A 14,867-nucleotide genomic window follows, 5' to 3' on the forward strand; every position below is an offset into this window, starting at 1 on the left:
ACGTTTTGGGCCGAGACTCATCTTCAGGACATGATGAAAGTCCTGATGAAGGGGCCTCGGCCTGAAGCGTCGACTGTTCATTTCCCCTCCATAGATGCTGCCTGACCTGCTGAGTCCCTCCAGCATTTCGTGTGTGTTGCTTCAAATTTCCAGCGTCTACAGGCTCTCTTGTGCCTCCACCTTCTTCACCACCCTGTCCACCTGTATCATCTGCTTGTCCCCCTCGGTCTCTCTGTTCTAAAACACTGTCCAGGGCCCCGCCTTTTACCGTGTATGTCCTGCCCTGGTTCAACATCCCGAAGTGCATTACTTTCGCACTTGTCTGAGTTAAATTCCATCTGCCATTTCTTTGTCCACTTTCCCATTTGACCTTGTACTAGGGAACAGTGAACTTGGTCTGTAGCACTGAAGTAGAGAATGGGGGGATGGTCATGTAGCAGAGAGATAAAGGGGGACTTTGCAGGGTTGGTACCAGGCACAGAAGGTCTGGAACTGATTCAAACCAACCCAAACCACAATCTGCAGGCTAAGGTGAACTATAGTAAACTTATGCCTGGTTACCAGCCGAACAACAATCCCATAAACTCCAAGATGGAAGCTTGCCATTGTACATGTAAGGTAAAGAAGGAAATGCACACGGCTCGTGTAACACAAGGTTGACAATCGCGTACCATGTCGGCATTGAAGTTCGGCACTGCAGAAGGCTTACCTCACTCTCTGTACACACAGTGCATGGGGGTAGATATAATGGGGGAAAAGTGGCAAGAAATTGTATAAGAATAATGGAAACCTTGGATGGGGGAGCATTCATTCCAAGACGAGTGACTCCCCTGTTGACGTCAGCTTGTAGCAAAGAGAAAGTTTGTTCTGCAGGTAAACCCTGGACTCTGTGTAAATTCTTTCCGTCTACAATTTCCTGTTGTAACCTTACACAACCTTATTCACTGTCCACCATACCACTAATTTTGGTGTCACCAGCAAACTGACTAATCATGCCGACTACAGGGCCATCCAGCCCATCAATATGGATAACAAACAGCGGACCCAGCACTGATTCCTGTGGCACACTGCTGGTCATAGGCATTCAGTCTGAAAAACAACAGTCCACAACCACCCATTGACTCTACCACCAAGTCTATTTTGTCTCCAGTTGGCTAGCTCACCCTGGATCCCATGTGATCTGACCTTCCAGACCAGCGCACCATGCAATTAAAGGGTTTTCAAACTGAAACTTTCACTTTGTTTCTCTTCACACAGATGCTGCCTGACCTGCTGAGTGCTTCCAGTATTACCTCTGTTCATTTCAGATAGCCAGCAATGCTGTAGGTTATCATTCTGTAAATCTTGTCTTCCCCCTCTCCCGTGCCTCTATATTATTTATGTAACATGGCAATCAGAACTGTACACAGTGTGGTTTAACTTAGCTATTTTTCAATTCTATCCCTTTCAAAATAAATCTCAGGGCTTGTTTTCTACTTTACACTTTTGCTAACCTGTGCTGCAACTTCCAGTGACTAGTATATTTGTTTCTTTCCCTGACCTTGACTCACATCCTCTGACTAATGCACCCTCTCTATCGTACCAAATTGCAGTTCACCTTTAATAAACATTTTCCCAAGACACAAGTTCAGTCACATCCTTCTGTAATTTGTCGCTGTTCTTGTCAGTTTTCATTCTTCATCTAGGAAAGGTCATCAACCTAAACATTGATTCTGTTCCTCTCCCACAGACAATTCAAATTCAAATCGAGAAATGGATCAATTTCTCTGACTATTGGTATTGGTATTGATATTGGTTTATTATTGTCACTTGTACCGAGGTACAGTGAAAAACTTGTCTTGCATACCGTTCATACAGATCAATTCATTACACAGTGCATTGAGGTAGTACAGGGTAAAAACAATAACAGAATACAGAGTAAAGTGTCACAGCTACAGGGAAGTGCATTGCAGGTAGGCAATAAGGTCCAAGGTCAAACAAGGTAGTATTGGAACTTTAATTGTCACTTTTTGTCCATGAGGTAGAGATTTCAGAGCCTTGAACCAATAAACATAAGCCCCTATAATTTAAGAATCTTACAGCATTTAGCGTCATTACTGCGGAAAAGTGGCATCAACTGTGGAACTTATGGTCATGTCTGGCTTAATGTTTAAATCCTGAAGTTGTTGCCAGTGACTTAGTCCTCTTCCGTGACCGTTAATTTTTGGAGTCATAAATAGATGTCATTAATCTAGAAAGGGTACAAAAAAGAATTATGAGGATGTTACCAGGACTGAGAGGTTTGAGTTACAAGGAGAGGCTGGATAGGCTGGGGTTTTTCTCCCTGGAGTGTCAAAAGCTGAGGGGTGACCTCATAGAGGTTTATAAAATCATGAGGGGCATAGACAAGGTGAATGGTCACAGTCTTTTCCCCAGGGTAGGAATAGTGGCAACACATGTGGGCTACCCCGGCACATTCTCAGTAACGCAAAAAGACTGTGTGTTTCGAGGTACATGTGACTAATAAATGAATATCTTACCTTATCAAAACAAGAGGGCTGAGGTTAAAAGAGGGGAAAGATTTAAAAGAGACCTGAGGGGTAACTTTTTCACGTAGTAGATGGAATGAGCTGCCAGAGGATACAGCTATGACATTTAAAAGATATTTGGAGAAGTACATGGATAGGAAAAGTTTATAGGGATATGGGCCAAACGTGGGCAAATGGGACTAGCTCAGTCAGGCAACTTAGTCAGAAGGGACAAGTTGGGCTGAAGGGCCTGCTTTCCGTGCTGTATAGGTCTACGACTCTAGATACAGCATGGAAACAGGCCCTGTGACCCCTGGAGTACAAACCATCAACCACCCATTTACACTAATTGTATTGGTATTGGTATTGGTTTATTATTGTCACTTGTACCGAGGTACAGTGAAAAACTTGTCTTTCAAACCGATTGTACAGGTCAATTCATTACATAGTGCGGTTAAATTGAGTTAGTACAGAGTGCGTTGATGTAGTACAGGTAAAAACAATAACAGTACAGAGTAAAGTCTCACAGCTACAGAGAAAGTGCAGTGCAATAAGGTGCAAGGTCACAACAAGTGACATGAGGTCATAGTCCATCTCATTGTATAAGGGAACCGTTCAATAGTCTTATCACAGTGGGGTAGAAGCTGTCCCTAGGTCTGGTGGTACATGCCCTCAGGTGCCTGTATCTTCGACCCGATGGAAGAGGAGAGAAGAGAGAATGACCCGGGTGGGTGGGGTCTTTGATTATGCTGGCTGCTACACCAAGACAATGAGAGGTAAAGACAGAGTCCAAGGAGGGGAGGCTGGTGTCTGTGATGTGCTGGGCTGTGCCCACAACTCTCTACAGCTTCTTGCGGTCCTGGGCAGAGCAGTTGTCGTACCAAGCCGTGATACATCCAGATAGGATGCTTTCTATGGCGCATCGGTAAAAGTTGGTGAGAGCCAAAGGGGACAAACCAAGTTTCTTTAATCCCATTTTATTTTCCCTACATTCCCATCAACACTACACCACCCCCCCCCCCCCCCCCAAACCCTCAACCTCCGCTCCGGATTCTATCACTCATTTACACATTAAGGACAACTTACACTGGCCAATTAACCTGCCAACCCCCATGCATCTTTGGGATATGGAGGAAACTGTAGGACCTGGAGGAAACCCATGCAGTCACAGGGAGAATAGTCACATAGGAAAGGTTCAGGGGGATACGTATGGCTCCATCTTAGATGGGAATCTTGGTCGGCATAGACCGGTTGGGCCGAAGGGCCCATTTCTGTACTGTATGACTCTGTGACTCTAACATGCAAATTCTACACAGACAGCACCTGAGGTCAGGGTTGAACCCAGGTCTCTGGCACTGTGAGGCAACAGCCCAGAAGTTCCATTACTGTGCTGCCCATATGTCATTGGAAATCACCAGAATTAACATACATTTAAACAATTTATGAAGTAGTTCCATCGTAAAATACCCTGGAACTCTTACACTTGACCTAATTGAGCTGTTCACAGTGTCTTAAGGCATATTACTGCTTAGAAAACTCTCTGGCTCCAACAAACTAATGGTGCCTCTGTGTTGTAATTTCTTTGCATAAATAATTCAAAATATATGAGATTTTCCAATATTTCTTAATTGTTTAAATAGTATATTTATGAAATCTTTCGTTCTGCTTTAATTATATCTGTATGTTCCTTCCTGTTTGATTGTCAAAGTCGAGTTCGTCATATGCACAAGTACATGTGTGCACAGGTGGAATGAAAAGCTTACTTGCAGCAGCATCACAGGCACATTGAATCATATAAGCTGCATTCACAAGGAAAACATAAATTAAACATGAATTATGTACAATTTTAACAAGAAAGAACAATTAGAACAAAAAAAAACAAGGTCCATTTTAGTGCAAATTGATCAAGGCAGTCATAGTATTATTAAACTGTAATGATTAGGGTATGCTGGTTGGTTCAAGAACCGAATGGTTGAAGGGAAGTAGCTCTCCTTGAACCTGGTGGTGTGGGACTTCAGGCTTCTGTACCTCCTGCCTGATGGTAGCTGCAAGAAGATGGCATGGCCTGGATGGTGGGGATCTTCGATAATCCTTTTTCTATCAGGTTCTACACTGTGTGACTAGCTGTTCAGCCAGTTTAGTGACACCACATCATGAGTGTGAACTGACAGTATGGTTTAACAGCTGGATTGCCATAATTAGTATATGGTGGTTTAATCCAGATGTTTTCAAATTTTTCCCAGACAAAGCCTTGGAATTTTTCCATCTTTGCCGGTGTTGGCCACAAAGAATTGGAATCTGCAAATCAGCTAAATGGAATGAACCAAGGAAAATGGAAGCAGACAAACTAAACGTCTTTGTTCTTGCCATGTGGTCAAAGGAATGGAAGCTGCCATTTTATGAGTCTGTTCTTTGTGGCCACCATTTTGTGAACTGCTTTGTGAACTGGTTCTTGCTCAGGGATGTCTTGATCAGAGCAATTGAAAGTGGACACAATGAGGTCCCTGCCAATGATCTGCTAAACCAAATAAGAAGTTGTTTGGTTAGGTAGAAATGGCAGGATTGTGGAAAGAACAGCCTGTGGCCTGAAGTAACCTGAGACCAGTGTTTGGCTGACCTGGCTAAACTGGTCTGAACTGGTCTGATTCAGAAAGAACAAAGAAAGTGACATGAGGCACAAGTCTGGGAGAAGAGCAATAACGTAATACTGCTTGTAGCCTTGGGCCAGATCCAATTGGAAGCCGACATAGGCTAATCAAGTGAGCCTTAAATCAGACATTAAAACCACATAAACCTTATCCCACACCAGCAGGGGTCACCGGACAGCAACCATGAGGAGCTTTCTGATTTGTTATCCCTCTCATTGGCCCAGGGTAATGAGATGAACCTGATTAAAAGACTCCCTGTTGCTGTCCTGCACAGTTAACCCAACAATTGGCCGTTTATTTAAGCACAGGCTTATTGATGGGGAAAGGCTCATAATCCATCTTTATAAACCCATTACATGAATTTGACACCGTCCAAAATCCTTATGCCTATATCCTCCGTTACACAAAATGCCATTCACCCATCACTAGCTACCCACACTGGTGATGACTTTAAACTTCTCACCCCCCATTTTCAGATCCCTCCATGCTCTTATTCCTTGCCATTTCTGTGATCTCCTCCACTCTAGATCTCCAAGGCAGTCGTAGTTCCTTGCTCATTCTTGAATCCAATTGCTCCACCATTGGCAGCCATGCCTTCAGCTGCCAAGGACTTCTCTGAAGTTCCCTCACTAAACCTGTGACCTCTTGAGCTCTCTTTGTTCCTTTAAGACACTCCCAAAAACCTACCTATTTGAGCAAACTTCCAGACTTCTTTTGCTTCCAGACTATTTTTTGGTTTGACAAAGCTCCTTGAATGTTTTTGCCTTTTTAAAGGTTTTGTTGGAATGGGACCACTCTCCAGTCTTTTGGCTATTGTATGTTCTTTATTCATAGGATGAATATGTGCATATTTACTTAAAATATACAATGAGGCCATTCATCCCATCGAGTATATGCCAGCTCTCCCATCAATCCGATTCCCATCTCATTTCCTCATAACCTATTCTCTTCCACATACCCATTAACAACCCCCTGTCTCTTCTGCCACCTTAGGAACAATATATAGTAGTCACTTAATCAACCAGCACTTCTTTGGGAGGTGGGAGGAAACCAGAACACCCAAAGGAAACCAAGCGGTCACTTGGAGAAGGAACAAACTGCACACAGACAGCACCCGAGATCAGGCTTGAACCCAGGGCGCACTGTGGGCTGAGCCACCATGCGGCCCACTATTTGTATTCAAAGTGAATTAATTGTGGTAGAAGTAAGCCCAGTACTTCTCAACGTCTGTTAATTACATGTTCCTAGAAAACCCATCAGAAGAACTATGTCATACAAATGTTACAGATCCTTGGCAAGGCTCCAATAGATAATGGATAGGCAATCAATGCCTTATCCATTTATTGAAGATTGATGGACATAAACTGAGCAATTTTGCACAAGAAAAGTATATATTTTTTGAAAGTATGTAATTTCACAAATCAGATAGAAGCTGTTAACCTATCCATAATCATTTGAAATAAAACAGAAAGTAGTGGAAAAGCTCAGTAGACCAGGCAGCATCTGTGGAAGAGAGACAGGGTTAATATTTCAGGCTGATGACCCTTCATCAGGTCTGCGAATAGTTGGAAGAAAGTTTCTAAGCTGTAAGCAGGGGGAGGGTGGAGAGAATCAATGGGAAGGTCTATAAAGATGGGGAGGGCAGGAGAGACTGAAGGACACACATGGTGGCAGTTTTGGCTGAAATTAGTGTGGCTCCATCTCTCTGTCAGTCCTGATGCAGGGTTTCAACCTGAAACATTGACAATTCCTTTCCCCCCACAGATGCTGCTCGACCCGCTGAGTTCCTCCAGCAGACTGTGTGTTGCTCCAGATTCCAGCATCTGCAGTCTCTTGCGTCTCCACCTCTGACTTTTCCGAGTACATTCCCTCTGAAATTCCATTCTTCACACATTTTGGATCCACCTTTGATTACAGATATTTTCAAGATTTTCAGCATCTTCTCTTTCTTTCTAGTAACTTGATTTGTTGCCTCTTATCTACACCTTCCCCAGACATAACATGTTATCCCCTAGTGTTTTGACACAGAACCCCACCTAATCTTTCCTGTCCTGCACCCTATCAAAACAGCAGTCTGTACTTTGGGAAGTTAGATCACTACTTGCTTTTTATTCAGATAACTACAGTACCTGTGTTTTGAAGTGATCTTTCCTGAAACTGATGGCTTATGACAGGGAAAGAGTATTCAGTAACAACCAGGGAAATGCTGTGCCATTTCCTAATTTTCTTAAAGGTGTAAAGCAGAGATTTATAGATTTGTAAATATGAAGGGAATCGAGGGGCATGAGATTAATGTAGGAAAGTGGGACTGAGGAAAAGTATCTTATTGGATAATGGAGCAGGTATAAATAAATGGCAATGTCTGCTTCTTATGGAGACTTACATATTTACTGATGAAATCCCTTTTCCTGCACTTTTCTTTAGTCAGTGGCACAGTGCATCATGCCCAATTTCATATCATGTTGATTGCTAAACTATTGAATTCTGGTTGCTTTTGTAGACACCACCAGACCATCCCAGGTGAATGGACCAGAGTTGATCAAGGAATAGATTGCTCCCAGTCTATCGCGAGGCAGCAAATTAGTCCCAGAGTGTTGGATCAATTATCATCTGATCTATCCAGGTTATTTTTCCGTAAGGACCGAGTTAAAGTAGTGACAATAGATTCAGGGTCAGTGATGTGTTCTTCCTGCCAGATGTGAGAGATCTGGGAGATCTCGTCTCCCTGATAATTACATCTGCGGGAGGTGCATCCTGCTGCAGCTTCTTACAGACCGTGTTAGGGAACTGGAGCTGCAGCTGGACGACCTTTTGTTCCTACGGGAGAATGAAGAGGTGATAGATAAAAGCTACAGGGAGGTAGCCACACCTAAGTTGCAGGAGGCAGGTAGCTGGGTGACTGTCAGGAGAGGGGAAGGGAATAGACAGGTAGTGCAGAATACCCCTGTGGCTGTTCACCTCATGATACTGTTGGGGGGGATGACCTACCAGGGGAAAGCCACAGCGGTCAGGTCACTGGCACTGAGTCTGGCTCTGTGGCTCAGAAGATAAAGGGGGAGAAGAGGAGAGCAATAAATAGGGGATTCCATAGTTAGGGGACCAGGCAGGAGATTCTGTGGATGAGAAAGAGACTCCCAGATAGTATGTTGCCTCCCCGGTGCCAGGGTCAGAGATGTCTCAGATCGGGTCCACAGCATTCTAAAGGGGGAGAGTGAGCAGCCAGAAGTCGTGGTACACATTGGTACCAACGACATGGGTAGGAAAAGAGATGAGGTCCCGAAGAGGGAATATAGGGAGCTAGGTAGGAAGCTGAAAAGCAGGACCTCAGGGGTAGTAATCTCTGGATTGCTGCCTGTGTCAAGCACCAGTGAGGGTAAGAATAGGTTGATTTGGCAGATGAATGTGTGGCTGAGAAATTGGGGCAGGGTTTCAGATCTGTGGATCATTGGGATCTCTTCTGGGGAAGGTACGACATGTAAAAAAAAGGGACGGGTTACACCTGAACTGGAAGGGGACCAATATTCTTGCAGGCAGGTTTGCTAATGCTGTTGGGGAGGGTTTAAACTAGTTTGGCAGGGGGATGGGAACCCGGGTGATAGGTCAGAGGATGGGCCAGTTGATGTACAGGTTGATGCAGCGTGTAGAGAGACCGTGAGGAAGGATAGGCAGTTGACCGGGCAAAATTGCAGTCAGTTGGATGGGTTGAAGTGTATCTATTTTAATGCAAGAACTATCATGAACAAGGGTGATGAACTTAGAGCATGGGTCAGTACATGGAACTACGATGTTGTGGCCATTACAGAGACTTGGCTGTCATAAGGGCAGGGATGGCTGCTGGATGTTCTGGGGTTTAGATATTTCAAAAGGGACAGAGACAGAGGTAAAAGAGGTGGGGGAGTGGTATCGCTAATCAAGGATAGTATCACAGCTGCAGAAAGGGAAGATGTTCTGGAGGGATCATCTACTGAGTCAGTGTGGGTGGAGGTCAGAAACAGGAAGAGAGCAATCACTCTATTGAGAGTATTCTGTAGACCCCCCCCAGTAGCAACAGAGACACTGAGGAACAGATCGAGAGGCAGATTTTGGAGAGGTCCAAAAATAACAGGGTTGTTGTCATGGGTGATTTCAACTTCCCTAATATTGATTGGCCCCTCCTTAGCGTAAAAGGTTTGGATGGGGTGGAATTTGTCAGGTGTGTCCAGGAAGGATTCCTGACACAGTGTGCAGACAGACCGACTAAAGGAAAGGACATTCTGGATCTGGTACTAGTCAATGAACCTGGTCACGTTTTGGATATCTCAGTGGATGAGTATTTTGAGACAGTGACCACAACTCCCTGACCTTTACCCTTGTCTTGGAGAGGGATAGGAGCAGACGGTATAGGAAAGTATTTACTTGGGGGAGGGGAAATTATGATGCTCTTTGGGAGGAACTTGGGAGTGTAAATTGGGAGCAGATGTACTCAGGGAGATGCACAATGGAAACGTGGAGGTTGTTTAGGATCACTTGCCTGGCTTTCTAGATAGGTTTGCCCCAATGAGGCAGGAAAAGGATGGAAGGGTGAAGGATGGTTGATGAGATGTGGAATATCTAGTGAAGAGGAAGAAAGAAGCTCACTTAAGGTTTAGGAAGCAAGGATCAGACAGGGCTCTGGAGAGTTACAAGGTAGCCAGGAGGGAGCTTAAGAATAGACTTAGGGGAGCTAGAAAGGGGCATGAGAAGGCCTTGGCGAGTAGGATTCAGGAAAACCCCAAGGCATTCTATTCATATGAGAAGAACAGGAGGATGGCTAGAGTGAAGGTAGGACTGATTAGGAATAGAGGAGGAGACATGCCTGAAGTCAGGGGAGGTCCTTAATGGATACTTCGCTTCAGTATTCACCTGTGAGAGAGACCTTGATGTTTGTGAGAACAGCATAAAATGGGCTGATAAGCTGGAACACGTCGATGTTAAGAAGGAGGATGTGCTGGAACTTTTGAAAAACATTAGAATAGATAAGTTACTGGGGCTGGACAGGATATATTCCAGGATACTACAGGAAGAGATTTCTGAGCCCTTGGTGATGATTTTGCGTCCTCACTGGCCACAGTAGTAGTACCAGATGATTTGAGGGTGGCAAATGCTGTTCCTTTGCTCAATAAAGGGAGTAGTGATAACCCTGGGAATTATAGACCAGTTAGTCTTACTTCAGTAGTGGACAAATTATTGGAAAAGATTCTTAGAGACAGGATTTATGGGAATTTGGAGAAGCATAGTCTGATTAGGGACAGTCAGCATGGTTTTGTGAGGGGTAGGTCATGCCTCACAAGCCTGATTGAATTCTTTGAGGATGTGACAAAACACATTGAGGGTAGAGCAGAGCCGCGCAGTAATGTTGCAGCTCTATAAAACCCTGGTTAGACCACACTTAGAATATTGTATTCAGCTCTGGTCGCCTCAGAATGGGAAGGATGTGGAAGCTTTAGAGAGGGTGCAAAGGAGATTTACCAGGATGCTGCCTGGATTGGAGAGCATGTCTTATGAGGATAGGTTGAGCGAGCTCGGGCTTTTCTCTTTGGAGAGAAGGAGGATGAGAGGTGACCTGATGGAGGTGCACAAGATGATAATAGATCGAGTGGACAGCCAGAGACCTTTTCCCAGGGTGGAAAAGGCTAACATGAGGGGGCATAATTTTAAGGTGACTGGAGGAAAGTACAGGGGGGATATCAGAGGTAAGTTTTTACACAGACAGTGGTGGGTGCGTGGAATGCACTGCCGGGGTGCTGGTAGAGGTACTTAAGATACTCTTATATAGGCACATGGATGATAGAAAAATGGAGGGGTATGTGGGAGGGAATGGTTAGATTGATCTTAGAGTAGGTTAAAGGTTGGCACAACATTGTGGGCCGAAGGGCCTGGACTGCATTGTGCTGTAATGTTGTATGATGTGTCCGGATGGCACACAAACAAAAGCTTTTCACTGTATCTCGGTACTATGACAACTATAAACAAAAAAATAATTTCTCACTGAAAGTGGCCATGCAAGTAGATCAGGTGGTAAAGATGGCATATAATATGCTTGTCTTCAATAGTGTATTGAGTATAAGAGTCGGGAAGTCACATTGCAGCTGTATAAAACTTTGGTTAGGCCGCACATGAAGTATTGTATGCAATTCTGGTCACCCTACTGTAGGGAGGATGTGGAGCCGAGTTCCGTGCTCGGTGGGCCCCTCGGGGGATCGCGTGTGTCGTGGACGACACCAATATGATTTTGATATGAAGTACTGAGTGTTGCGGCAGCGCGCGTAATGACGTATGTGTGTTTTTGCGGGTGTTAGTTTATGGTAATCTCTGAAGTTCTATCATTGACTAGCTGGTCCCTTCTGTATTGGATGTATATATTTGGTATTTGTAGTCTTCTGTGGTGCTTTTAGCTAATAAACGCTTTATATAAAAAAAAGGGAGGACATGGAGGCTTTGGAAAGGGTGGTTTACCAGGATGCTGCCTGGATTAGAGGGTATGAGCTATAAGGAAAGGTTGGACAAACTTGTCTTGACTGTTGGAGCTGAGGGGAGACCTGATGGAGGTTTATAAAATTGAGAGGCAGAGATCGGGTAGACAGTCAGAATATTTTTTCCCAGGGCAGAAATATCAATTACCAGAGGACATGCATTTAAGGTGAGAGGGGTAATATTTAAAGGAGATGTGTGGGGCAAGTTTTTTTTTGAAACACTGAGTGGTGGGTGCCTGGAACAGGCTGCTAGGAAGAGCGGTGAAAGTCATTACGATAGTGGTGTTTAAGAGGCTGTTGGACAGACACATGAATGTGCAGGGAATGGAGGGATATGGATCGTGTGCAGGCAGAAGAAATTTAGTTCAATTCAGCATTGTGTTTGGCACAGACGTCATGGGCTGTACTGTTCTATGTTCTAATAATAATTCAACAGTGCAGTGACATAGCACAGGTATTGACTGCGCAGGGGAAATTATGGACCCTATCCCACGCCCATCCGAATTGTCACACTGACATGCCACGACCATCGCGAAAGTATAGATAATAAAATGCATTGCAAAAGATCGTTTTGAATTCAAGTTTCTGCCAGATGACAGGTTGCAATTACTGAGTTACAATAACCACCTCACTTTGAAGAGACCTCCCACAGTGAGAGATGTGTAAAAGAATTGTACTTGTGACAGGGACAGTTGTTTGTCTTGTACATCTGAATAGGATCAGACTGAATAATGCTTCTGACCATTGGTTTCCACATTACAATAGAAGTATCTTAAGGACACTTGGGGCAAGAGGACTGGTGTTCTCCACAAAAGACAAAATGGATATGTGATAGCTTCTGTAGTTTTGCTGATCGATGCTTGTGTATTTTATAAGCACACAATCCACAGGAGACAGCAAGCCAACAGTATTTGGGACATTCACGTTGCTCAGGATTAATCGATGTATGAAAGGATGTAAGGTCTGGAGTCATTTGATTTGCTCCTTGGAAGGGAATGATGCAGCAAATGTATTGAACTCAAGGCGAACCTTGGTGAATTTAAAACCAGCTTGCTTGTTAAAGTCCTACCCTACACATTAGACCATAATGTCTTTGGCTGATGCTCCATTGTAGAACTATTGTGCTGTTGTACATCAGACTTTACTGGTAATTGGTTAATTATTGTCACATGTACTGAGATACAGTGAAAATCTTTGTTTGCATGCCATCCAGACAGATCATTCCACACACAAGTAAATCGAGGAAGTACAAAAGGAAAAAAAAACAGAACACGGAGTGTTACAATGGCAGAGAAAGTGCAGTGCAGGCAGGCAAAGTGCAGGGGCCATGACGATGTAGATTGAGGGATCAAGAGCTTATCTTTATCTTTCTTGTATGTCTTTCAGATCAGTTGTTAAAATAAGGTCCTACCTTCCCTCGCAAGTCATTGAGTCAAATAGCACAGAAACAGGTCCTTCAGCTCATTATATCCACACTGAACATCAAGAAGCCATCTATACTACCAGCACTTGCTCTGTAACCTACCATGCCCTGGCAATTCGAGTGCTCATCCAGATTCTTCTTGAATGTTCTGAGAGTACCTGCCTCCACTTTCACCTCAGACTGTGTGTTCCAGATTGCAGCCACCCTCTTCCTCAGATCTGCTCTGTGTCTGTGTTCAGATATTGTGTTCAGTTCTGGTTGACTCATTATAGGAAGGATGTGGAAGCTTCAGAGAGGGTGCAGAGGAGATTTACCAGAATGTTGCCTGGATTGGAGAGCATGCCTTATGAGGATAGGTTGAGCGAGCTAGGGCTTTTCTCTTTGAAGAGAAGGACGATGAGTGGTGACTTGATAGAGGTGTACAAGATGATAAGAGGCATAGATCGAGTGGACATTCAGAGACTTTTTCCCAGGGCAACAATGGCTAACACAAGGAGGCATAATGTTAAGGTGATTGGAGGAAGGTATGAGGATTTCAAGGGTAAGTTATTACACAGAGAGTGGTGGGTGGGTGGAACGCACTGCCTGCAGAGGTTGTGGGGGCAGATACATTAGGGGTATTTAAGAGACTCTTAGATAGACACCCGAATGATAGAGAAATGGGGGACTATGTGGGAGGGAAGGGTTAGATAGATATTAGAGCAGGGTAAAATATCGGCACAACATTGTGGGCCAAAGGGCCTGTACTGTGCTGCAGTGTTCTATGTTCTAAGTTCTATGTAGATCGCATCCCAACCTCTTACTCCGCTCCTTAAGCCTTAGTCTGCTGGCTAGCAAATTCCCATTCCATCTGTTGGAAAAGAGCAGGGAAGCTCTCCCTCAGTACACTGACTGAAAACGCCAACTCTAACCCCAACACCATTAAAACATGTCATCTGCTTCCTTCTCTCACTGCCGTTTGTCACTGGACTTAACTTGCCTTTCCTACTTCATGTCAGTGATAGGCCTTCAAAAACTCTTTCTCTGCCTGCAAGCCACTTTGTCATGTCAGAAATGGTATTGGTATTGGTTTATTATTGTCACTTTTACCGAGATACAGTGAAAAACTTGTCTTGCACACTGTTCATACAGATCAATTCATGACACAATGCATTGAGGTTGTACAGGGTAAAAACATTACAGAATACAGAGTAAAGTGTCACAGCTACAAGGAAGTGCATTGCAGGTAGACAATAAGGTGCAAGGTCACAACAAGGTTGATCATGAGGTCAGAGTCCATCTCATCGTATAAGGGAACTGTTCAATAGTCTTATCACCATGGGATAGAAGCTGTCCTTGAGGCTGGTGGTATGTGCCCTCAGGCTTCTGTATCTTCTGCCTGATGGGAGAGGGGAGAAGAGAGAATGACCTGGGTGGGTGGGTTCTTTCTAAGCTGCATAGACAATGAGCTTAGACCTGCGCGTGTGAGACCCTCAAAAGACTTTTCATCCCGTTTGTTCACCAAAAAGGACGTCGGAGCTGCCCTGCTCAAGGTTTTCAAGTGAGCAATGAGAGATGAGAATAATTTTAGTTTTTTTTGGTTTCTATCCTGTCTGACACAGAGCCAGGTTGAGCAGAAATGACCACCCCCTCTCCACCAACATCCGGCTAGTCACACCCCTCTCCCACTGTCCAACCTTGTCAACCCTTGCCTAGCCCCCACCAACCCCACTCCTCCTGTAATTTACTGGAGGAGGTTGCTGGGCCAACGTCATGGATTCCGTGATTCCTGTGGTGGAGTGACGCACAGCAGCAGTCT

The sequence above is a fragment of the Pristis pectinata genome, chromosome 5 (genome assembly GCF_009764475.1).
Source record: "Pristis pectinata isolate sPriPec2 chromosome 5, sPriPec2.1.pri, whole genome shotgun sequence".
Taxonomy (NCBI): Eukaryota; Metazoa; Chordata; class Chondrichthyes; order Rhinopristiformes; family Pristidae; genus Pristis; species Pristis pectinata.